The 27,845-nt window shown below is 35.4% G+C and overlaps 1 pseudogene; it reads left to right on the top strand.

The window, feature by feature from the left end:
- The first annotated feature begins 7,449 nt into the window (after window positions 1–7,449).
- LOC136233807 (pleiotropic drug resistance protein 1-like) lies at window positions 7,450–24,930 on the top strand (annotated as a pseudogene).
- Window positions 24,931–27,845: the final 2,915 nt, after the last annotated feature.

Genomic DNA, 27,845 nt, shown 5'->3' with positions numbered 1-27,845 from the left:
GCACTTAGGGCAGTAAATGAACACAGCCGCTCATGAGCGGCTGGTAAAAGCTCGACTCGATTTGTAAACGAGCCGCTCGTGAACACGATTTACTGGCTTGGTTCGTAAACGATCCAAGCTTGAGCAGGCTCGATTAGAACATTTATGAACAAATTTTGATTTTGTAGAAAACTATATAGTTTTGTGTTAGTTCACAAATATCTAAACTTAATATTATTTCATTTGCTATTAGATGAGTTCGTTCACAGATATAATAAATGAGTAATAGACGAACTATTTGTAAGTATCTTGTTTATTTATTCACGAACTTTGGTTGTTAGCTTGTTTATGTACACAATTAAAGAGTTATTTGCGAGCAAACTTCACAAATATAATTAACAATTTACTCACAAACAATTCATGGTTAGATAATTTTCTTAATGAACCAAGTCTAAAAGATGATTTTGGGCTCGAAACAAGCTCGAAGCTCGGCTCAAGCTTGTTGAGCAAGCCAAAGCTCGGCTCGGGCTCGGTTCGTTAATTTTATAGTAAGCTCGGCTCGGGTTTGAGCTCGTTAATTTTATAGCGAGCCAAGCTTGAACATGCCAAAACTCGGTTCGGCTCGGCTCGATTACAGCCCTAGGTGCACTACTGTTATTTAATGACTTTAGAATAAGAAGTTAACAAGTTGCCTAGTTTTAATGAGGAGTTATTTAATGCAATCAGATATTTTATTGAATGCAATGGATAAAATAAGCGTCATTTAAAACTTATGAAAGTTGAGAGTAACAGTTAGGTGTTGTTTGGTTCGGGAATTGAATGGAATAGAATGACTATTCCAAAAGAATGGAATATCAAAGAATGGAACTTAAGAATAACTATTTTAATATTTGGTTGGTGGAATAAGATAGAATGGAATAGATAATTTTTTTTTATCCGAAGGATAACATTGTCCTCAAATATAATTTTTTATTTCTTTTAAAATTTTAATTATTACTATAAATTATTCAAATATTTAATATATATTATTTTTTAAAATATATAAAAAACAGAAACATGAGAAACATGAAACACGGAAAACATTAAAAACACGAAAACCTGAAAAATGTGAAAAACAAAAAAATGTGAAAATTGTTAAAAACAAGAAAACATGTAAATACGGGAAAAACACGAAAACGTGAAAACACAAAAGTGGAAAAATCCGAAAATCACGATAAGTAAAAAAATATTAAAAACAGAAAAAAATGAAAAAATACGAAAATCACGAAAAAGTAAAAAAATGTTAAAAACAGGAAAATATGAAAAACAGTCCCGCTCAATTGGACCTTAATGACCAAATTATATTTGGACCTTCACCGTTAGATTTAGTACTACCATAATTCTACGGCTCTTAAATTAGATAAATAAAAAAAAATAGTTAATAAATTTTATTTATTTTTAATGTGTTAATTTTAATCAATCCCTAAAAATAAGGAACCACTTTATCAAAGAGAGAGAAAAGAAACATCAACGCCACCACTCGATGAACGATCTTCTTCAAATTCGTCGGACGTCGGACAAAAAAGTTCACGCCTTTCTCTTAACTTCGCCGGATAAAGGATACCTTGACGCGAAATTGTAGAAATCATGTTAACCAAAAAGGACTATCCAAGACATCCACTTTATGGGTAAACATGAACAGTTTAATCCTGGAATCCCCACTTTAACATATCTTGAACAGAGATAGAGTTGGTGGCGATAGACTGCGGAGAAGAAGAAAGGAGAAAGCAGATAGAGATTGGGGAATCAGCTTAATTAAGATTAACATATTAAAAATAAATAAAATTTATTAACTATTTTTTTTAATTATCTAATTTAAGAGCCGTAGGATTATGATAATATTAAATCTAACGGTGAAGGTCCAAATATAATTTGGTCACTAGGGTCCAATTGAGCTGGACTGATATGAAAAAAGCGGAAAAACACAAAAACGTGGAAAAAGCGAAAAATACGAAAACGTGAAAAAACGTTAAAAACACGAAAATGTGAAAAGCATTTTTTTTAAATGAAACGTTGGGACACGTGAAGGGCCGGACATCACAACTAGGTTGGCACCTCAGCGCACTTCCAACAACCCGAATATGTGAAAAACATTTTAAATGTTAAAAAAACGAAAAATGTGAAAAAATGCGTTTATAACGTTTGTTCACATTTTCGTATTTTTCATGTTTTCTCATGTTTTCATGTTATTCACGTTATTATGTTTTTTGCGTTTTTTTCGAGGTTTTTTCCTTTTTTCGTGTTTAGTGTTTTCTCGCGTTATCGTGTTTTATTGCGTTGTTCACATTTTCATGCTTTTTCACGTTTTTTTGTTTTTTACGTTTTTTTTTGTATTTTGTCGTTTTATCATGTTTTTCGATTTTTTGCGTTTTCGTGTTTTTTACGTTTTTTGCATTTTCATGTTTATTGCGTTTTTCACGTTTTGTCACGTTTGTATTGTCGTTTTTTAACATTTTTGTATTTTTGAGTTATTCAAATTTTTGCGTATTTTGGGTTTTCGTGTTTTTTTTTATCATTTGTTCATGTTTTCGTGTTATTCACGTTTTTCATGTTTTTCACGTTTTCGTGTTTTTTTTTTTTTTGCGTTTTCTCACTTTTTTTTTTCATTTTTATGTTTATCGTGCTTTTCATGTTTTTTCACGTTTTTGTGTTTTTTCATTTTTTCGGGTTTTCGTGTTTTTCATGTTTTTGTATTTTTGTATTTTGTCTTTTTACATGTTTTTCTTTGCGTTTTCTCACCTTTTTTTTGCGTTTTTCACATTTTTGTGTTGTCGTGTTTTTCACGTTTTTGTATTTTTTTCGTGTTATTCGCGTTTTTCATATTTTTGTGTTTTTTGGGTTTTCGTGTTTTTCGCGTTTGGTCAGGTTTTCTTGTTATTCATGTTTTTTACATTTTCGTGTTTTTTTTTTGCGTTTTCTGACCTTTTCGTTTTGTTTTAGTTTTTTTCATTTTCATGTTTATCGCGTTTTTCACGTTTTTGTGCTATCACATTTTTGCATTCTTTGTTTTTGTGTTTTTCGTGTTTGTTCATGTTCTTCACGGTTTTATTTTGTGTTTTCATATTTGTTTGCATTTATAAGGTTTTCCCCATTTTTTTCACATTTTGTTAGGATATAAATTATGGATTTGTAAAAAAAAAAAAAATAGGATTTAAGAAATCGGCTAGAGGATAATTTTAGAAATAAATGATGATATTGATTAGGAATAACCTATTCCTAGGTTAAATCAAGGAATCTCTATTTCTTAATTTATGGAATATACATTCCACGGAATAGTTATTCCGCATAAAAAAGTTGAACCAAATATTGGAATAGGAATAAGAATGCATAAGGAATAACTATTCTATTCTCTCCCTATTCCATGAACCAAACGAGTCCTTAGAGTTTTGGGCAGAATAGAGATAACATATGAAAGTTTATGACAGTTGGAATTTTAGGCTAAATACACAAATGTATTTTAGATTCCTCGGCATGAGATCAAAAGAGGGACCCAAGACCTGTGATCTCACTTTGATGTTAAAGTTAACAGAATTGAGAAATGTTGATACTGAAAATATACAATTAATTGTACATGAATATATATGTACCTTTAGTTGCATATCGATCTGTTCTATTTATAAGTGTGTTAGTGGTAAATTTGGTAGTCTGGCAGATTGTATGCGCTAATTCAGTTCATGAACAAAGGTCTGCCTTTGAGTGGAGAATGTCCGCTGGCAGCTAGTGACTGTTTGCGTTTCAAAACTATCATCCCATGATTCCAGGCGCATAATCAGGGACAAATGTTTGTGTGATTTTGAAACTCGTTTTCAAAGGGGATAAATTTTTGAAACTCGTTTTCCACATATGTTAGAACTCGAACTCGAAATCTAGTTTAAGCAATTTGAAGCTTTTAACTACTCTAGGCAACCTTAATCGGTTGATAAATGATGTTGAAAATAACAATATGTATATTAAATTAAGGTTAATTACAACTAGATGCCTTCTATTTACACGGATTTGCAGGCCTTTCTCTTAAAGAAAGACCTGCAAATATTAGGGTTAATCACGTAAGTAAGCTAGAAAGAAATGTTGTCCAGCTAGCAATGAAACCTTTCTGAAATGCAAATGAATACTTGTGGTATTTTTTTGTTACAAAGGCAATCTTGTAGTTTTCAAAATTTTGCATTTTTTTATATTGCCAAATTTGGTCCATAACAACCTTTAAATGATATTTGAAGCGACTTTAGTTCTTCAACTTTTTAGGTTTTAGGTTATTTAAGTTTGTTTTTTTTATAAGAGAGAAATTTAATGTTTAGAGAGAGAAAACTCTAAAAATGATGAATTTGAAAAATAAAAAATATGGTTTCATAGTAAACATGATACTAAACAACTTTAACTCTGAGGTCGTTATCAACCAAATTTAGAAAAATAAAAAAATACAAAATTTTGCAAATAAAGAAATTACGTTTGTAATGAAAAATACCACAGATACATATCTGCAAATCTGTATAACCACATGGTCATCCACTTGTAATAAACCCTATTAATTATTAAAATTGGATAAGAATAAAGTTTTTGCGAGTCCATCTATTAAATATTAATTTATTAAAAGAACCAAAAATTTAAGCAATATCATTTTATTCATATCCAGCGAAAAATTGATGGGATGAATTCGATAATTATTTGATTGCTACCAGTGGCGAATACAGAACGGTTCGGCTGGGGGGCCAATTTAACACCAAGCCGAGCCGCCCAATTTTACACCAAGCAAAAACGTAAAAAAAAGCAACGATATAAAAAATAGTAGCTATACCAATAATTCCAATAAAAGGTAGTTAAAAAATACACCGCTTAAGAATTTTTTGGCCTGTTAAGGACAGACCAAATACGGATGACTTGAGGCAGCCCAAAGCTGGACGCCTCAAGTCTGGGGGTGCTAATTTAGCACCCCCAACCTTAAACAATGGAGATAGGGGAGCCGGAAACCACCCCTACTCAGGGTGGTTCCGATGGCCGGAGGGGCCCGGGCACCCCAGGCCCCTCCCTGTCTCCGCCCCTGATTGCTACACATTTCAAATAAATTTATGATAAAAAGTAAAATTAAATTTTTGAATTTTATGCTTTTTTGATCAATCATTTTTCCATATTGAACCTTTAATCATTGATTCTGTTAATGATCGGTCTTATTTAAGTTTTTCGTCGAGTTTAGATGACACATATCGTTAGGGTGATTCCGCTTATGGACGTGGACAAATAAAAATAAGAGTTTATTGACTAAGATAGATAGAGTAAAAAGTAAAAAGAAATTACATAAATCAATTTCCAGTCCAACATATTCTTCCAAACTCAATCTTCTCCTCTCCAAGTTTGCGATTTCTAGTATTAAAATCACCAAATTGATCTTCTCCCTAATACCAAAATCCATTTCTAGCAGGTTCTTTTAAGCTCAATTTCTAGCTTGAAAGAACCTAGTGGAAATTGATTTTTGTAATTTTTTTTTACCTTTTACTTTCTCTCCTCTAGTTCATAAAGTTATTTTTTTATTTGTCTATACGGAAGTGAAAATGTCTACGTCAATGGGCAGAATCTCTCAAAAGCTCGTGTTGTCCAAACTCGACAGAAAAGTTAAATAACGGCTGAATCCATAACAAAATTAATAATCAGGGGCTTAATATATTGATTAGAAGTTTGATCCTTAAAACAGATGAAATTCAGAAATTTAATTATGTTTTTCGCTTAAATTCATCCATAAATTGATATAGGTTTGTGCGTTTTGATAGATAGTTGGTAACTGTTTTAGTTCAAACAAAATTTATTATACGATTTAGTTGTTGATATATTTACACAGTAATATTTACATCTTATTCTAAATGAGTAATATTTACATCTTATTCTAAATGAAAAATATTAACTACCTAGAAATAGGGGCGGTTATAGGGGCATGAGCCCTTACGGCCGCCGGAACCATCATGACCACGAGTAGTTTTGGTCTTCCTGTCTCCATAAAATTTGAAATTGTGGCGTTTCCACCATCTGTCTCTCAGAAACTTACATCGGGTGCTGAATTAACACCTCCAAAATTGGTCCAAATCCTTTTAGGCCTCTAAATCCAAAATTCTAATTTTTTTTACCTGTTAGACCATTCTTAAATCGAAATTTCTAATTTTTTTTTTGACCTATTAGGTATTCCCTCTTTTTGCTATTGTTATGGATGAACTAACAAGTTCACTTCATGATGGTATACCATGGTGCATGCTGTTTGCAGATGATATTGTGTTGGTTGATGAGACGAAAGAAGGAGTGGAGAGGAAGTTGGAACTATGGAGACAAACTCTAGAATCTAGAGGCTTTAAGTTGAGTCGAAGTAAGACAGAATATTTGGAGTGTAAGTTTAGCGGCCGTAGGAGTAGGGAGGCAGGGACAATCACCCTAGATGGGAGAGTTGTTCAGGCCTCAGATTGCTTCCGGTATTTAGGATCTATTATCCAAACGGATGTAGAAGTAGATGGAGATGTTGCTCATAGGATTAAAGCTGGTTGGTCGAAGTGGAAGAGTGCTACGGGTTTCCTTTGTGATCCCGGCATGCCTAATAGATTGAAGGGAAAATTCTACCGGACGGCAATTAGACCAGCATTGTTATATGGTACGAAGTGTTGGGCAGTGAAACACTGCCACATCCATAAGATGTCGGTGGCGGAGATGCGTATGTTGAGATGGATGTGTGGTCATACGAGAAAGGACCGGGTGCGTAATGAAATAATTAGGACAAAAGTAGGGGTCACATCTATTGAGAATAAAATGAGAGAAAACCGACTAAGGTGGTTTGGCCATGTGAGATGTAGAGCGCTTGATGCGCCGGTTAGGAGAACCGAAGAGTGGCAAAGGGATGTAGTGGTGAGGGGTAGGGGAAGACCTAAGCAAACTTGGAGGAGGGTGATCGAGAGTGATATGAGTTTACTGGGAATTGAGGAAAATATGGTAGTGGATAGGACGGAGTGGAGGGAGCGAATCTGTGTCGCTGACACGACTTGATTTTCACGGTTTTATATGATGGTTTATGTTAGCCGACCCCGAATCATTTCGGGACTAAGGCTTTGTTGTTGTTGTTGTTGTATTAGGCATTCCCTAATCTGATTTTTTCTATTAGACACAATTTTTTTACATGTTTTTTTTTTTTGAAATGAATTGTTTTATATGTTAAGAATCTTAAATACAATGTAGCTTAATTTTGAGAAGTTTTACATTGATATTTAAAAATTGGTTCTTGACCACTCAGATTATAACACGTATATATACGGAAAGATCAGGATCAAAATAAGGATAATATAAAATAGAAAATATAAATTTGGTCAACTTGTACCTTAGTTTGCTAAAGTTACGTATCTGTAATTATTTGTTGCATTTAATTTAACACAAAGAGGACGATGACGATGACGAAGAAGAAGCTCTTAAATGGGCCGCGAAGAAGAAGATGACGATGAAGAAGCTCTTAAATGGACCGCTTTGGAGAAATTGCCTACTTATTTACGTCTTAAAAGAGGTTTACTCAATCAAAATGAGATTAATGTTAATAAACTTGGATTAGTAGACCGGAAGAATCTAGTTGGAAGGTTAGTTAATATTTCGGAAGAAGATAACCAGAAATTCTTGTTCAAGCTCAAAGAACGAATCGAGAGGTATATATAAAAAGTTATTAGATAATACATTTTAATTTTGATGCTTCTTATTAGATATGTGCGAGTATTCATCTGGTCTGTCTAAATTCGTGTCTAATGGACCGGGCTTGAAAGAAAATTAACATTAGATCTGGCTTGATCTAAACTCATGCAGGCATGGGATTTGTGAAAATAGAACGGATCAATCCAGTCTACTATATTAATATTAATGCTTAAATATTTATTTTTTAGTATAAAGTTTATTTTTATTATTAAAAGATATATTTTAGGTGTATTTATTTAAATTGGCTTTAGAATTTGATTTTTAAACTTGAATCTGGTTAAATTAATATCAATCTATAGGTTAGCTTTGGGTTGAATATTTTTAGATAAAAGCTCGTTGAGCATAGCTTACCAATGAATAAATCTATTAATTTGATATATTTTAATTTCTTGATCATTTTCATTAAGGTTTTAGGTATATAAAAAAACCTAATAACAACTTCATTTATTAATTGATTTTCAGTACATTAATAAGTTTATATTATACACATTTTAAATTTAAGAGATATTTGTGTTTAGAATACTAGTATATCAAAAAACTATTCTTGAATCTTACTTATTAGTTTAAGTTTTTAGAGAGACGGTTGACATTTTGGACAAGGGACAACAAATGGATTAGACCGAATTTCAACACATGACAATGTGGGCATATGTTTATATACACCATTGAAACCAAATTAGACATGTTCACGAGTTCGGATACTCCCACCTTACCCAGGCATGCGTTGAATTGCCGGACTTGGAAAAAAATGACTTTAGGCCCGACTAGTCCGTTAAAACCCATCTATATTTAGAATGGTTTGAGTTTTTATAAAAATAGCCTGGACCGATCAAATCCAACCTACTCTATTAGTATATAATTAATTTTTTTTTTCTCTAAATAATACAGAGTTGGTCTTGATATGCCAAAAATTGAAGCCCGGTTTGAACATCTAAACATTGAAGCAGAAGCTTACATTGGAAGTAGGGCATTGCCTACTATTCTCAACTTCTCTACTAATTTATTAGAGGTGAGTGAATACGTATAATATTAATCCTTACTTTTTAGGTAACGCATTTGTCTTATTTTGAAAAACATATTATAAGGTCTTTATCTTTTAACAATATTAATTATTTGGTCAATTTGTTTATTTGTTTAGATTTTTAATCGAACATATAACCATAGTACGATACAAAATGATCATGTTACTCTGTTATTTTCTGTGTGTCTGTTTATGCTAAATATAATGGTTAAAAATCTAAAAAAATAGACAAATGACAATAAATAAAAGATAGAGATCTTATAATGTGTTTTTCAAAATAGAGGATTAAACAGTATATTATGTAAAATGAAAATAAGTTATTTACCCTCTAATATATTGGTTTTATTTACTGGATTATGATTAATTAATTATATATTAATTAATTAATTTGTATTTTCTTTTGAAAAAGGGATTCTTGAATCATATTCACTTGCTTCCAAGTAGAAAGAAACCATTGCCAATCCTTAATGATGTTAGTGGAATCATAAAACCTAGAAGGTAACCATACAATTTATTATTATTTATTTATGCAACCAAAATAATAACAATAATAATTTACTATATAGTATACATTATTATATTTAAATAAATAGATTTTATAATCTTAATTTGCAGGATGACATTGCATCGGTAGTTTTTACCTAGTCAGTGACTGACCAAGTAAATTTGATTAGTCACCATTAGATCTACAAAGTGTGAATTTGAGCCTTACGATGCTTTTAATCTCCATCACATAATTTTAATAAGCTTAAATCTAACGGTGACTGACCAAATTCACTTGGTCAGTCACTGACTAGGTGAAAATTACTGGACATCGCTATTAGGGCCACCAAGCTCAGGGAAGACCACTTTGCTGCTTGCTTTAGCCGGAAAACTTGGCAAAGATTTGAAGGTAATTATTTTGTTGTCCAGTCGGATCAAGTGACCCGCGATCCAATTATAAATCCAGTTTGATATCTAATCCAGTTTTGATAACATTAGTATTTATATATATATATTTAATCTGACAATAGTAAATTAATTAATTTTCTGTAATGTTTTAGTTCACAGCGAAAGTAAGTTATAATGGACTTGAAATGGATGAATTTATAGCACAAAGAACATCGGCATATGTAAGCCAATATGATGTTCATATCGGCGAAATGACTGTTAGAGAAACTTTAGCTTTTTCTGCACGATGTCAAGGTGTTGGACCTCGCTATGGTAATTAGCTAATTAAACTCTGTTAATTAATTAATTCATTCATTCATTTCTGTTAATTGATTTACTGAATTTTTTTTTTAAATTTTGCAGAAATTTTATCGGAATTATCACGAAGAGAGATGGAAGCACATATCAAACCAGATCCTGATATTGACATGTTCATGAAGGTGAGAGTAAATTACAAACAAATTAACTAATTTGATGTTATTAATTTTATAATTTGAGATTAATCATGAATTATTAATTTATGAATAAAACTTAATTAACAGATTTTAGGACTTGAAATATGTGCGGATACTATGGTTGGTGATGAAATGGTACGAGGTATTTCTGGCGGACAAAAGAAACGCCTCACTACAGGTACGTATAAATCAATTACTATTTCTAAATATATAACTAGAAAGATACCCTTGCTTCGCTTCGGGAAAAAATGATTTCCAATTTTTATTAAATTGATTTGTATTTTAACCATTTAGACCATATATCTAGTGGTAGTTATTTTTCTAGTTACAATAGATTATAATAACTAAAAATTCAAAGGTTTTTCTCTATTAAATGCCTACTCAACCAAATCAATATCCAAACTTAAAAATCTGACAATCCAAAAATTAAAAGCAGCCAACTCAAAATTAAAATTCCGTAAATAATTTTGTCCTGGTCAAGGGATTGAGGCTAGGTTGAGAAAGTTTTTAAAGTAGAAAAATTCTAATAAGACCAAAGAACTGGAGGTAGTAATAATACATTTTTTTTTTCAATTCGAGTCATAAAATTATGATGAAATTAAGGACCACATTCGGTGTCTGCTATGGTTACTTTGTTTTTTACAAAATACCGTTACGTGGTGTGGTTTTCACCATTGGATGATGGAGCATAAAATTCATCCAATGGTGAAAATGAGCACCAAGTAACGGTACTTTGTAAAAAACAAAGTAACGATAGCGGACACCGACCACATTCATATAAAAATAGACTATTAATATTATCAGTAGTGTTTACATGTATCCTGAATGATTAAATAAATGAGTTTAGTTATTTAAATGTAAGACTGTTAATGAGGATGGGGTAAATTACACCCATGGACACTGAACTTTACTCATTTTAACATTATGGTCACTGAATTTCAATGCTTAACGATATGGGTCCTGAACTTTACACTTTTTTTTATCATCGGTGACAACTCAATTTTAACTAACTTCTCAAAATGACCGTTAACGACCTCAAAATAAAAATATTCAAGAATTAAAATTGTTCCGAACGATATTTACTATGAAACCACATTTTTTGAAGCTTTCTCTTTCTAAAAATTACTTTATATCTCCTAACCAGTTGATAAAAATCGTTAATTTGGACGATCTTCGAATATTTTATTTTGAAATGTTGAGTGACCACTGGTGTTAAAAAAAAAGTGTAAAATTCGATAGCCATACTGTTAAGAATTGAAGTTCAGTGTCCGTAATATTAAAATGGTAAAGTACAGTGGCCATGGGTGTAATTTACCCATGAGGATAACGACACCGTTTTGCTCACATCTAGATAGGTGCCATTATGCCACAAAAGCTGGGAAGAAAAAAAGGAGTGCAAAATGGAATGGTTTTTTTTTTTTTTAGAAAATGATTGTAATTTCATTAAATGAAAATATAAGAACAAGTACTACAAGCAAACTGTAAAAACCTTAGCACGATTACACGCTAAAACATAAACAACATCTACAAAGGATGAAAATGACTACAAAGAGCAAAAAGAAACCATAAAAGGTATAAAAAAATACAAAACAACAATATATTTCTCGTAAATCCAAATCTGCAGAGAGACATCTGCAATCCAAACTTCATCCTTCAGACCATTCCGAACATTCGGATCTGAGTCTTTTTTGTTGCAACCACGTAGATTTATTGATCTACGGACAAGATAAACCATTTCCGCTCTTGCTGATGTGAGGAGGAAGAAAGAAGATCATTCGTTCTCCTCAAACTAGATCAACAAAATGGAATGTTGAGGGTAAAATTGTGAGTGAAGAGTAAAATGGAATGATTGGAACAAATTGAACAAAAATTGAAATTAGTATTGTTTACAATGCTCCACTTTTATAAGTATATATAATTTGCATAATACATTATCAGTTCTCGAACTTGTTGAACAAAAAAATTGCCCCTAAATTTTCAAAGTATTCCAATAGACTTTTAACTTGCTTAAAAGTTGAGAAAGCTATCGGGACATTTTGAAATTTCAGAGATAATTAAACTTTTTAGACAAGTTCAAGCGACAAATGATAACAATTAGACAGAGTCAATTAGTGTTCAAATACAAAACAACATAATTTCAATATCAACCGAATGACATAATTAAAACTCTTATTAATAGAAATTAACACATAGAATGAACAACTTCTACAGTAGACCGGGTGCAATGGACCCAACCAATGAAAAAAAAAATATTCTTACTAACTCATTGGGAGATTATTGGTGTTAATGTGTACATTTGTCAATCTGTTCTACATTTCCCCTTGATGAACATTATAATTGAGCTTACTCATAAACTTTTAAACTAAATTTCGTCATGTTTAAACTCGACTCATTTATAAATCCAACTATGATTTACCGCCATTACTTTAGCTCCCAAATAACCAATGTTATCAGAACCGGACCGGACATCGAACCGGATTGGTGACTGGGTCACGGGTCACTTGGTCGGATCAGATGGCTCGGATCGGTCGAACCGGATGACGTAATAAATAAATAAATAATATTTATATATATTAAATATATATAATTAATCTAAAATTATTTTTATAAATTATATATATCCAAAACAAATTATAAACAACTTTTGGTTTGTTATTTTTTTGTCAACTTGAGACTTAAATACATAACGGATAAATAAAATTTAGAATAACTTGAAGTATGTAAACGTATTCTATGTCATGCGATCTTTTTAACGTATTATAAATTCAAAACAGACAAGCGGTGAATGAGAAATTGACGCTTAAAATGAACCACTTGAAATGCTTTAGAAGAAGATAAAAATAAACTAAGCATTCTTATCCCACATAGGAAAGAAATGAGAATGTTAACTAGTTTATAAGTAAATGGTCTTCACAAGCCTTTAAGTAATTAGTCTGTAGTCATCAGCGCCGGCACCGGCAGCAGTACAATGATGTACTTCCTCTTAAATTGTATTAAATTTTTTATGTTTTTCGATCTTCGTCCTTCTCAATGCCGTTATTCTATATAAATGATGTTGGGAATTTTTCTGGATTGGGACAATTTAGCGAAAGCAATAATACAATTTTATTGAATTTATGAGGTTTACAAGAGGGTGTTCTCTAGAAACTTTCTAGAGTTACAATGAGATAAAACAAAAAATAATAGCACTCGGGTGTTTTCTAAAAATACCCAAAATAATTATCTTTACTATTTTTATCTCTCTCAAAATAATTAGACCACCCTCTAAAATAAACTCTAAAAAACTCACAAGGCACAATTGTACCTCCTCTCAAACTACATCTTTCTCAACTCGTCGATCTTTTTTTTTCCCACTCATCATTTTGTTCCACTTACATGCTTTTATAATTCATAGGATGCAGCTACCAACTAAAATGTTTGCCAATTAATTTACATGCCAACAAAATTGTTGGCCAAATTAATTGAGGTTGAATAGGTTGGGGTGCCACCCATTCAACCCATGACTTTTTTTTTTCTTAATTGAGACTTCACAACAATTCCTTTTTTTGTTTAACTGTTTTAAATTAATAGTAATTTTCTCAACAGATTCACTCAAATTCAATATGTCATTGTATAGTTGTGAATGTATTGCAGGGGAAATGCTGGTTGGACCAGCAAGAGCATTGTTCATGGATGAGATATCAACTGGATTGGATAGTTCAACAACATTTCAAATTGTGAACTCACTCAGACATTCAATCCACATTCTCAATGGAACTGCTCTCATCTCTCTTTTGCAGCCAGCACCAGAAACTTATGATCTTTTCGATGACATAATTCTTTTGTCAGATGAGCAAATTGTGTATCAAGGTCCACGAGAAAATGTGCTCGAGTTCTTTGAATCCATGGGCTTCAAGTGTCCTGCGAGGAAAGGAGTTGCTGACTTCCTGCAAGAAGTAATTTCTATTGGCATTTACTCTTTTTGTTTTTTTAGATATATGCACTGTTAACTCCTAGAATGATTTGGACTTGTTAATGGACTTCCCTTGTTGAAAATTGATAGGTAACATCAAGGAAAGATCAAGAGCAGTATTGGAATTGTAAAGACCAGCCTTATAGATTTGTTTCTGTCAAGGAATTTGCTGAAGCATTCCAGTCATTTCACATTGGGAAAAGACTAGGTGATGAACTTGCTACACCATTTGACGAGTCTAACTCCCATCCTGCTGCACTAACAACTAACAAGTATGGTATCAGCAAGAAGGAACTCCTAAAAGCATGCATTTCCAGAGAACTTTTGCTCATGAAGAGGAACTCCTTTGTCTACATTTTCAAAATCGTCCAAGTAAGTAACATTTGCTTTAATGGGAATGATAATGAACTTTTAAGCAAATTCAGAAACCGTTTAATGGTTGTAATAGGGATATGAAAGAGAAGTGATTCCATTTAGATGATCAACTTTTGAGTCCCCAAGTTTTCGCAAATGTTTGCAGATTCAAATTAAAATGTTGAACATATGATTAACTATTCTTTTTCCCTTTCAGATTGTTATTTTGGCTCTCATATCAATTTCGGTATTTCCAAGAACAAAGGTGCATCATGACACGCTAACGGATGCTGCGACTTATCTTGGTGCTCTTTTCTTTTCCATAGTTACCCTTATGTTCAATGGATTCACGGAGCTCGCATTGTCGATTATGAAACTCCCTGTCTTCTATAAGCAAAGGGATCTTTTGTTCTACCCTTCTTGGGCATATGCTTTACCCACATGGATTCTTAAAATTCCAATCTCATGTGTCGAAGTTGCCATATGGGTGATTATAACTTATTATGTTATTGGTTTTGATCCCAACATTGAGAGGTAAAAAAATGGAAATATCTTGATATTGCTTTTCCTTGATTTTGGAAAGTGGCATTTTGAAGAATTTTGTTGAACTTCTTTGATGGCAGGTTTTTCAAGCAGTACATGTTACTTCTATGTACAAATCAGATGGCATCCGGTCTATTTCATTTGATGGCAGCAATCGGAAGGAATATAATTGTTGCTAACACTTTTGGTTCATTTGCATTAGTTGCAATACTAGTTTTGGGTGGATTTGTCTTGTCACACGGTAAAATTGACTCATTAATGCACATATTTTATGTAACTCAAGTATTTAAAACTCAAAACATTAATGCAACCGATTGTACATATCCTAGTTCTTGTATGTTACTTGAATCCTGATGCTGAAGACGTACTTTATTTTGTGCTCCAGATGATGTGCAGAAGTGGTGGTTATGGGGTTACTGGGTCTCCCCATTGACGTATGTGCAAAATGCTATATCTGTCAATGAGTTTCTTGGGGAATCATGGAGACATGTAAGCTTTGTTTCTTTGACCATGTAAAAGAGGAATTTAAATCAACATGAAAGACTTTTTAGCATGATCCAATAAATATTTATGACTAGTTTCCAAAAATATGTGTTGCAGCCTGCTCTTTTTTCATCTGAGCCACTAGGTGTTTATTTCTTGAAGAAACGTGGAATTTTTACTGAAGCATGCCGGTATTCTATTGGATTAGTTGCTTTGATTGGATTTATTTTCCTTTTCAATATCCTTTACACCTTGGCCCTAGAATATCTTGATCGTAAGTACCCCTTTGTCACATTTTCAATGTTGGAAGTACGACCAATATTTTAATGCTTGAACTGGTTGCAGCCTTTGGGAAGCCTCGGGCAATAATAACAGAAGAGGCCTTAGCTGAGAAAAATGTTAACAGAATTGGAGGATTCATTGAACTACCAAAAGCGAGAAAAAACTCTTTCAGTGAGTCAGAAACTTTCCTATTTTTGTTAGTCTTTCTTCCTTATTCTAAGTTGTACCGTTATTAATGAATGCAGAAAGAGGGAATGAGAACCGTATAGGCATCTCACTTGGTTCACGATCTGCAAGAGTGGGAAGTTTTAGTGATGCAATTGAGAACCAGAGACGGGGAATGGTTCTACCTTTCAAACCTCTTTCTATGGCTTTCAAAGAAATCAAGTATGCTGTCAACATGCCACAGGTAGCTTTGGTTTATCTGTTTCTTGTATTAATGCATCAGATTATACCTCAAGACTTATATCAAGATTTGACAAGCCTTGATATTTTGATGTAATGAAATAAATGTTCACTTAATCAGGTGGAGTTTGTGAATGTCTCTCAAGTTTGAAGTTTTCACTAAATTTTCTATTTTCGAATTGTTTTAGCATTCTCATAGGCCATTACTTTCAATCGTCATTCTATGACTGCAAATTGCAAGAAGAACATGCGTTAATTTTGTTGTCATCTAATTTCTAAATATACCTACTTTTTAATATTCATATTACCTTCAGGAGATGAAAGCTCAAGGTGTTGCAGAAGACCGTTTAGAACTTCTGAAAGGTATCAGTGGTGCATTCAGGCCTGGCGTCCTAACTGCTATAATTGGTGTTAGTGGTGCTGGCAAAACCACGTTAATGGATGTCTTGGCTGGAAGAAAAACTGGTGGTTACATTGAGGGAAGTATCTCAATATCTGGGTATCCAAAGAAACAAGAAACATTTGCTACGGATATCAGGTTACTGTGAGCAAACTGATATCCACTCCCCACATGTTACTGTCTATGAGTCATTGCTCTATTCTGCTTGGCTTCGATTACCCCCCGGGGTTGATTCTCATGCAAGAATGGTACATATCACGAGCAATCTTTTTTCTCTGTTCTTATAAAATCAGTTTTGTGTTCTATTCATGTTTTAGATTATTGAGAGTAAGGAATAAAGGATGCTTGATGGATTTCAGATGTTCATTGAGGAAGTAATGGAACTTGTGGAGCTGACCTCTTTAAGAGGAGGACTTGTTGGATTGCCTGGTGTGGATGGTCTTTCAACTGAGCAGAGGAAGAGGCTGACAATTGCTGTTGAGCTTGTTGCAAACCCATCTATAATTTTCATGGATGAGCCAACCTCTGGCCTTGATGCTAGAGCAGCTGCCATAGTTATGAGAACAATTAGGAACACAGTAGATACTGGGAGAACTGTGGTGTGCACAATACACCAACCTAGCATCGATATTTTTGATTCTTTTGATGAGGTGAGACATGTTTCTGGGCAGGGAGTTGCTGATCTTTATTGTTCCTACTCAGGCAGTAATGAATAATGTTTTATGATATTACAGTTAATTTTATTGCAAAGAGGAGGTGAAGAAATTTACGTTGGTCCAATAGGCCGACATTCTGACATTCTAATCAAGTATTTTGAGGTTAGCTTTTCAGATGCATGATAAATTAAATTATATAAATCTTTCTCCTACTTACCGGAAGGCATCTACTTTAAGGATATTCAAGGAGTTCCGAAGATTAAGGATGGTTACAATCCAGCGACTTGGATGCTGGAGATTACTTCAGCAGGTCAGGAAGCAGCTCTTGGAATTAACTATATTGATATCTACAAAAGTTCAGAACAATACAGGTCAGGGACAAAGGTCTTGTTAATATTTTGTTCAGATTTTTGTAGTGCCAATATTTTGTGGGAACACTGAAAATGTTATGAACTTGTGAGAATAGTACATGGAAACGTAAAAATATAAGTTACATCACTCCTTAATCAAACCTAAATAAAGTGTCTTCTTACCAAAAAGAATAAAAATAAAGTTTCTGATGCATTGTATTGTTCAATTATTTAGGAAAAACAAAGCCCTGATCGAAGAACTAAGCACGCCTCCTCAACCAGGTTCTAAGGATTTATACTTCCCTTCTCAATACTCACAGCCTTTCTTGAGCCAATGCATGGCTTGCCTGTGGAAGCAACATTGGTCATACTGGCGAAACCCACCGTATACTGCAGTGAAACTCCTGTTCACAACAGTTTTAGCTTTGATGTTTGGAAGTATATTCTGGGATTTGGGCTGTAAAAGGTACAGCGGAATGCAACACAATATCTGAAAACGGCTAAACTATTTTTCCATGAAACTAAACTAAGTTTTGCCAAATGTTCATGAATTGCAGAAGAAGGGAACAAGATATTTTCAATGCGATAGGTTCCATGTATGTTGCTCTCTTTTTTATTGGAGTACAAAATGCTGTAGCAGTGCAGCCAGTTGTGGCAATTGAGAGGACAGTTTTTTATAGAGAAAGAGCAGCTGGAATGTATTCTGCATTGCCGTATGCCTTTGGACAGGTAAAAACGATTTCTTGAGTCACTCTTTGTTACATATCAGAGAAAGAAGAAATCTACCGTTAGCAATATGTGACTGCATTTAAATTACTGTCATGCCTTGAGTGTAATTCTGTTATGATACTCTTTTGTTTGTTAGCTAGTTTGTTATGCCAGGTGGCATTCTTGTTAGTCCTTTGTAACTGTTTTGGCCTTTATAGCTGGTCATGCTCATTGAGCACATCTATCAATAGAATTATCATCCTGTTTCCTCCTAAATTCTCTTCTTCTTCTACCTTTTCCTTCCTTAAATCCTATATCAGAATTCTGCAGAATTTAGGTTCTGACATTGGTATTAGAGACGACGTCTCCTCCGGCCATTTATGGTCCACCCGCAGACAAGAGCAATTACACGAATGGAAGCCTTGGCGGAACAATTGACAGCACTCAGCGCTGAGCTGAATGAACAGAAAACGTCGACGGAGACGAAGTTGACGGAACTGAAAGCTCAGATCTCCGATGAGCAAAAAATCCAAAACCAGAGAATAGAGGCTCTGTTAACTGAGCAAACTCAGCTAAAGAAGGAACAATCGGCTATGCATCAATCCCTACTCACCTCTCATAAAAATTTGGAAACGCTAGTTCAGAAAACCATCAACGCCATTAGCAAGATGGTGGAACCTCAATCTGAATCAATTTCGATTCCGTTGAAGACCCATGTTAACCCATTCAAAGAGAAGGATGTCTTCCCTGGTTCTAAGGGAATACTTGGGCCAACTCCGCCTGGAGGATTTGCAAGTTTCAACTCGTCAGGATACTATTCCGGTGAAAACTCAGGCAACAAGGCAGCAGTTCCGGTCAATAAGATGTTGCCGCGGTGCGAGTTACCTCCCTTTGATGGAACTGAAGCGGATCTCTGGATTAGCAAGTGCAGCAAATATTTCCAGATATTCGAGATTAGTGATGAAAAACGAGTAGACCTAGCCGGACTGTTTATGCAGGGACGAGCCGAGAAGTGGTACAGGAACTGGAAACCGAGTCATATGGCGGCGACTTGGCCGGAATTCGTTGTTGAGGTGAACAAACGGTTTCCGGACACCGTAGTTCGTGACGCCGTAGAACAATTACTTAAGCTGCGACAGGTCACTACGGTGGAAGCATTTCAGGATCAGTTCGAAGAGATGAAGCTTCGCCTGGAGAAATCTTATCCCACCATTGATGAAGATTTTTACTGTAAGGGATTCATAGCTGGCCTAAAACCAGAATTACAGACTTCAGTGAGATCATTCAAACCTGTATCCGTATACGATGCCATTCAACAAGCCAAATTCCAGGAATTACATGTTCAGGCCATGATGGAGGCCTTAAAACCTAAACCTACCTTTCGATCGCCCTTACCAAACAAATCCTGGACACCCACTACCCCTACTAAACCAAATACAAACCCAACACCTTCACACAAATTGCCTGAACCCAATCAACCAGTCACCACTCACCCTGCACCTATGAAAAGAACTCCTGGAGTTTGTTGGCGCTGTGGAGACAAATTTTTCCCAGGCCATACTTGCACAACTAAGAAATTATAGGCCATGGAAGCACTGGAAGAAGAACCTGAGCCAACCACTGAGGAAATACAGGAAGAAGAAGCTCTGTCCCCACCTTCTCCCGAGGACGAGCAAATTACCCTGTCTATTCATGCTCTTACTGGTGGTAGAACCAGTGGAACCTTGAAACTGAAAGGAACTATGCAGAAGAAGATTATTCACATCTTGATAGACAGTGGCAGCACCCACAGCTTTGTGGACGAACACTTTGCAAAGGAAGTTAAGCTACCATTGATCAAGGTCAAGCCTGCAGCGGTCACCATTGCAGATGGGAGACAGCTTACAGTCCAATACAAATGCCAGGACTGTTCATGGACAATGCATCACACCAGGTTCCAATTTACTTTAAGAGTACTCGAGCTAGGGGAATATGATTTAATTTTGGGGGCTGATTGGATGAGAGCTCACACACCTGTGACATTTGATTTTGATAACAATAGATTACTTGTGTGCAAAGATAAGAAGGAAGTAGAACTTAAGGGCATTGAGGTTGAGGACATGTCCATTAAACAGATGACACTTAAGTCAGTAAACAAACTTCTCACCAAAGGTTGGAGAGGTGTAGCTTCCTCTCTATTCCTATTGCAACTCAGTGAGGACACAGAACCCCAAAACACCACCAAACAACCTGATTTCTTACCACCTGCACCACCACCTTACACACCATTACTACATCAGTACAAGGCCTTGTTTCTAAACCCTACAGCCTTACCTCCACCAAGGTCACATGACCATTCCATACCTCTTAAAACCATTGAACCAATCAATTCCAGGCCCTACAGGTACTCCTTTCATCAAAAGAATGAAATAGAGAGGTTAATAGCTGAAATGCTTACCTCTGGAGTCATTCAGCCTAGTACAAGCCCTTATGCCTCCCCTGTTTTACTTGTTAAAAAAAAAGATGGGTCTTGGAGATTCTGTGTTGATTATAGAGAGCTTAATAAACACACTATCAAGGACAAATTCCCCATTCCTATGATTCAGGAACTGATTGATGAACTACAAGGGGCCACAGTGTTCACTAAGCTTGATCTTCGTTATGGTTACCACCAGATTCGTATGCGCCAAGAAGATGTTTCCAAAACAGCTTTCAAAACCCATTCAGGACACTATGAGTTCCTGGTGATGCCCTTTGGGCTCACAAATGCACCCGCTACCTTTCAATCACTAATGAACCAAATATTTCAGCCTTATTTACGCAGGTTTATATTGGTCTTTTTTGATGATATTCTCATCTATAGCAAGACAGAAGCAGACCATCTTCAGCACTTGGAGCTCACATTTCAATTGCTAGCTCAGCATCAACTCTTTGCTAAAGGTTCTAAGTGTGATATAGCTGTATCTTCAGTTTCCTACCTAGGCCACATTATTTCTGCTGCAGGGGTATCAACAGATCCAGCTAAAATTGTGGCAATGACTGAATGGCCAGTTCCAACTACTCTAAAGAGTCTTAGAGGGTTCCTGGGACTCACTGGTTACTACAGACGCTTCATAAAAGGGTATGGCCTCATTAGTAAACCTTTAACTGACCTGTTAAAGAAAGATCAATTCCACTGGTCTACTTCTGCTACAGAGGCATTTCTAGCCCTTAAAAAGCTCATGTCACAAGCTCCTGTATTAGCCCTTCCGGATTTCTCTAAGCCATTTGTGCTTGAGTGTGATGCAAGCGGTTCAGGAATAGGCGCAGTGCTCATGCAGCAAGGCCGACCCATTTGCTTCCTTTCTAAAAGTCTCAGCCCTCGCCACCAATCCCTTTCGGCATACGAGAGAGAATTATTGGCCATAATCCAAGCTTGCACAACTTGGCGTCACTACTTGGAATCCACCCCAGTTATCATAAAGACCGATCATGAGAGCATAAAGCATCTCCTTGAGCAGAAGCTACACACATATTTGCAGCAAAAAGGAATATCCAAATTGCTTGGGTTGGATTATACAATTCAATACAAACGGGGACAGGACAACAAAGTTGCTGATGCACTCTCTGGGCAGATGGAAGACAACATGACCCTGCAGGCCATCAGTTTAGTCATTCCCACTTGGATGGAGGAGGTCCAAGCGTCTTATGAGAATGATACAGCAGCCCAGACATTGCTGCAACAGTTAATGATTCAACCTCAAGGGAAACCACCCTATTCCTTATCCAAAGGCCTGCTTAAGTATCATGACAGGATCTACATTGGCGCATCCATTGAACTTCGATCAAAGCTTGTGTCTACTTGTCACAACTCTCCCATAGGAGGTCATTCTGGGGTAAAAGGCACCCTTACCAAACTCCAGCAAAAAATTTATTGGCCTAAGATGAAGGCTGAAGTGCTTCAATGGATTTCCACCTGTGACACTTGCTCAAGGTGTAAAGCAGATCATGCTGCTTATCCAGGCCTCTTACAACCAATTACCATTCCTCAGAATGCATGGCAAGGAATCTCTATGGACTTTATCGAAAAGTTACCTAAGTCCAGAGGGTTCGACACTATACTAGTGGTGATAGATCGTTTTACCAAGTATGGCCATTTCATTCCACTTTCTCATCCTTTTAATGCCTCACAGGTTGCTCAAGTCTTCTTAGATTCAGTTTTCAAACTTCATGGAATGCCACAGTCCATCATCTCGGATAGGGACAAGATCTTCACGGGCACTTTTTGGAAAGAGTTAATGAGGTTGCTGGGGACTCAACTGAAGTTCAGTAGTGCCTACCATCCCCAAACTGATGGTCAGACCGAGCGTTTGAACCAATGCCTAGAGGGCTATCTACGCAACATGTGTTTCCTCAACCCAAAAAAATGGCACTATTGGCTAAGCCTTGCAGAATACTGGTATAACACCAGCTATCACAGCTCTATCACCATGAGTCCATTTCAAGCCCTATATGGTATATCGCCTACCCTTCCTCTTGCTATCGCTCCAAACTCTACACAGGTAGCTGCTGTTGAAGCCTTCTTAGCCGACAGGGAGCAGATGAATGGGTATCTGAAGGCCTCCTTTGCTACTGCTCAAAATAGAATGAAACAGACAGCTGATAAGCACAGGTCTGCCAGGTCCTTTCAAGTGGGAGACATGGTTTTTCTTAAGCTCCAGCCTTATAGACAATTGACATTGGCTGCTCGGACTTCTCAGAAACTCTCAGCCAAGTACTATGGTCCCTATCTTGTCTTAGAAAAGGTTGGTCAAGTAGCTTACAGGTTACAACTTCCTCCAAATTGTAAACTTCACCCTGTCTTTCACGTTTCTCTTCTTAAGAAACAACTCCACCCTCACCTCCCTGTTTTCACTACCCTGCCACCAGTCATGGACCCTGATTGCATTGTCACTCCTAGCAAGGTCATTAACACTAGAACAGCTTTCATCAATGATCAACCCACCCCACAGCTTCTCATTCGTTGGTCCGGATTTTCAGCAGTTGATGCTACTTGGGAGGATGAACAGACCATACGACGCCAATTTCCTGAATTTTATCATTCTTGGGGACAAGAATGTGCAAAAGGGGAAGGAATTGTTACATATCAGAGAAAGAAGAAATCTACCGTTAGCAATATGTGACTGCATTTAAATTACTGTCATGCCTTGAGTGTAATTCTGTTATGATACTCTTTTGTTTGTTAGCTAGTTTGTTATGCCAGGTGGCATTCTTGTTAGTCCTTTGTAACTGTTTTGGCCTTTATAGCTGGTCATGCTCATTGAGCACATCTATCAATAGAATTATCATCCTGTTTCCTCCTAAATTCTCTTCTTCTTCTACCTTTTCCTTAAATCCTATATCAGAATTCTGCAGAACTTAGGTTCTGACACTCTTCTTATATAATCTGAGAGAAGTGAGCATTCAGATGGTTAAATAATTTAGTCTTTTGCAGTTACTTGGGTATTAAAGGTGATATGTGAATGAAAACTTCATAATTTCTGAGAATTTGATTCTAATTGGTTCTTCATCTGATTATTTTTTCTGCCTTTCAGGTTATGATTGAAGTCCCTTATGTTGCTATTCAGACTATTATCTATGGCGTTATAGTATATGCCATGATTGGTTTTGAATGGACAGCATACAAGTTCTTTTGGTACATCTTCTTCATGTTCTTCACTTTCTTATACTTAAGCTTCTATGGAATGATGACTACAGCCATTACACCCAATCACAACATTGCTGCTGTAGTTGCATCTGCCTTCTACGCAATCTGAACCTCTTTTCAGGATTTATCATACCTCGACCGGTAACTTTTGTTCTCTTTCCTTTCCGCTTTGCAATAGAGACGATGAGTTAAAATTAACCATTGTAAATGTTAATGACAGAGGATTCCTATCTGGTGGGCGTGGTACTATTGGTGTTGTCCAGTGGCTTGGACTGTGTACGGATTGGTTGCTTCACAATTTGGAGACATAAAGGATACGTTAGATACTGGGGAAACGGTGGAAGATTTCTTGATGAGTTATTTCGGGTTCAGACACGACTATGTTGGCATTTGTGGTATTGTCGTAGTTGGATTCTGTATTCTCTTTGGCTTCATCTTTGCTTTCTCTATCAAAACGTTGAATTTCCAACAAAGATGACGAGCTCTTGAGAACATGCCTCATTTACTCTTTCAGTGTGCTGCAACAAAGAAGGTGTGGGAGAGGTAAGAGTAAATCCTTGCCCGCTACTTTGAGAAGATTAATGTTTTTAGTCCGTGTTTATGAGATTTGGGATGCTAGGAACAAATTTATTTTTCAGCATTGTACCATTGATTTGAATATGATTGTACATAGGATTGTTAATAGTGTAAATTTGGGGCTGCTTTATAGGACATCTTCTAATGTATGTAATAGGTTTTGAGTTGTATTTCTGGATTATAATTTGGATCCTTGTGTAGTTTGTTTTCTGTATTAGGCTTAATTACATGAGGGGCCTCTACTTGGCCAAATAATCCGATTGCCCTCTAAACTTCATAGATGTCTCATTACCACTCTAAATTTGCTTTAATTGATCTAATTACCCCTTGAACTTACTTAAAGTGACCTATTGGTTCCTTGAACAGTTGAACTTGTTTAAAGTGATTTATTGGCCTCTGACTTGCTTAAAGTGATATGTGTTTAACTTGTTAGTCACGTCACTTTATGCAAGTTCAGATGCTAATGAAACATCTCCAAAGTTGAGGAGACTAATCTGATTATTTCCTGAGTAAAGTGGATTTGCAGGCGTAATAAATATACATTCAGTGGTAATAATGTTTGTCTTCTGAGCATTTTGCAGGCTGCAGCAATTAATAAACGTACACTGTGTCTGTGATGATGCTGAAGCAATAGAAGGTGAAGGACCCTATGAACTTATGGGATGACCTATTTTGATCAATACCATACCATACGCAGCTCCCTGAACTTATCAATTTTGATCATTTTACCCTTAAACTTATGGGATGACCTATTTTCTCCCTCAACTATTTAAAAGTGGTATTAGCAACCCTCTGTTTTCATTATAATGTAAACTAGATGAAGTTCCAACATTACTACAAGTGTTCATGGAAGTATTGGAACCATGATTTAGAAGGAATTAAAGCTATATGCAATTTTTACTAGAAACTTGTGTCGGTCTATATTAGCCTCATTTGCAGCTTGTTTTAGTAGTGCACAACCCTTTTTATTATGACCTTGGTGCTTGCAATGAAAAAATGTCATGATTGTTTCCGTTATAATGAAAAGAGGGGATTGCTAATACCACTTTTAAATAGTTGAAGCGGAAAATAGATCGTCCCATAAGTTCAGGGGCAAAATGACCAAAAGTGACAAGTTTAGGGGCTTCATATGATTTAGGCCTTTAAATGACGTCTCATTTTTAAATGTGAGACAATTTTCTTCTTTGAAGTTTTTTTTTTTTTCATCAACACAGAGTTGGAATTGCTATGCCAACAATCGAAGTCAAATTTGAATATCTAAATGTTGAAGCACAAGCTTATATTGGAAGTAGACCTGTCCACGGGCTTGGGTACCCGCCCGGCCCGCCCAGGCCCGTGTCTCTTGGACCGGGCTTGGACAATGAAATTTACTCTTAGATCCAGCCCGGGTCAGGCCCGCCAAAGCCCGCCTATTTTTTGGGCGGACTTGGGACATATAAAAATATCACGGGCCGACCCAGCCCAGCCCGCCTTATTAATATTAATTAAAAAATTTATATATTTATAATTAAATATTTATTTTAAGTATAAATTTGATTTTTTATAATTGGAAATTATGTATATTTTTTTTAGGTGGGCTTATATGGGTTGGGCTTGGGATTTGATTTTTAGGCCCGAACCCAGCCCGGCCCGAGCCTGCCTAAATTAATACTGGGCTGGGCTGGGCTTGGGACGAGCACTTTTATACAAAAGCCCATCAGGCCCGGTCCGAACCCGGCCCGCCCGACCCATGGACAGGTCTAATTGGAAGTAGAGCATTGCCTACTGTGTTCAACTTCGTCACTAATTTGTTTGAGGTATACATGTATTTGATTACGCTTTTATTCTATAATTAAGATGTGGTTTATTCATTTTATTTTCTTTGAATATAGGAAAAATACCCTGAGTTCTCTAAACACTTTTTTTATTTTTATTTTTGTTGATTAAACTATAATTTTTATGCGTATATTGAACTGTTAGTTAATAAGATAATTAGTGCGCTGTGAATATAAAATTCAATTAACAGTACATAACTTGGGTAAAGGCTAAGCTTACTTTGTTTTTAACAAAGTAAACCTTACTTTGTGTGTTTTTACCATTGGATTAATTTTTTAATCCATCATCCAATGGTGAAAATACACCAAGTAATGGTACTTTGTCAAAAACAAAGTAACCATAGAAGACACCCATAACTTGTGTTTCTTATGCGTTTTAAATTACATATTTTACGGTTTTAAGTAGATATAAATGCAATTTTGTATGCAAATAAAATAACACGCGTTTAGATGAGTTTGATATCCACAATAGTGTTAACTTTTCTATTAATAAGTTTCAAAGCAACCATTTGATCTAAAACGTTAAGCTTATAAGTAAGATCCAACAACGACTTCTATTATATTCTTTGACATAACCACCACATGTGAATTCCTTTGGGCTTGTAGCTTGTACAACACAAGTACATCTCACTATGTGGTGACAAATACAGACTACAGTTGCAAGAATTTGAACTCTCAACCACTTGATCTAATCTGACCATTTGACCCCAAAACTTAAGCTTATAGATAAAGCCCATTTTATTATCCGACAATCAAAACTTAATGTGTGATTTTAATTGTCTGAGGAATCAATATGTCATAATTCAAAAATTTAGTAAGAATGAAGTTATTACTTGCTCAACTATAAACCTTATATTCTTTAATATTACAACCTTAATATCTCGATCTTGATTGTTTTAATTTTTTTAAGATGCGTTTAATATATTTTCCACATTTAACTTACTTTTTTGCAACCGTGTGACCAATTGATTACATTTTACGCAAGTTCAGAGGGCTAATTAAACATTTTATACATGTTCATTGAGCTATCGAACATTTTGAAAGTTCATGGGTCAATCAAACTTTTTGGACATGGAAAAATGATGTATTAAGTCTAAATATTTTATAATATAATAAAATAGTAGACTATATATTCGTAACCTCAAAATTGTTTTGAAGTTCGATAAGATAGAGTATGTACTTGATACAACGATACCCCCCATCCCTGCTGATGATGCTCCCATTGAGGAAATTGATGCTTACCAGAAGCACAAGGCTGATGATGATCATGCCGAATGCATCATACTTGCATCGATGACACCGGAATTATAAAGGCAACATGAGAAAATGAATGTCTATTCCATCATCATGCACCTTAAAGAGCTGTTTGGGAAACATAGGTGTGAACAGTACGAGATATCCAAGTTGCTATATCATTGCAGGATGCAAGAGGGCACATCTATCATGACACATTGTGTCAAGATGATTAGCAGGTTCGACTAGTTTGCGAATTACCAAGGTTCCTTCTAGTTAAGCAGTTATGTTTTTTATTTTTA

Source organism: Euphorbia lathyris, chromosome 6, assembly GCF_963576675.1.
Source record: "Euphorbia lathyris chromosome 6, ddEupLath1.1, whole genome shotgun sequence".
Classification (NCBI taxonomy): Eukaryota; Viridiplantae; Streptophyta; class Magnoliopsida; order Malpighiales; family Euphorbiaceae; genus Euphorbia; species Euphorbia lathyris.
Note: the sequence above shows the minus strand (reverse complement) of the source record. Positions and strands in the feature narration are given on the sequence as shown.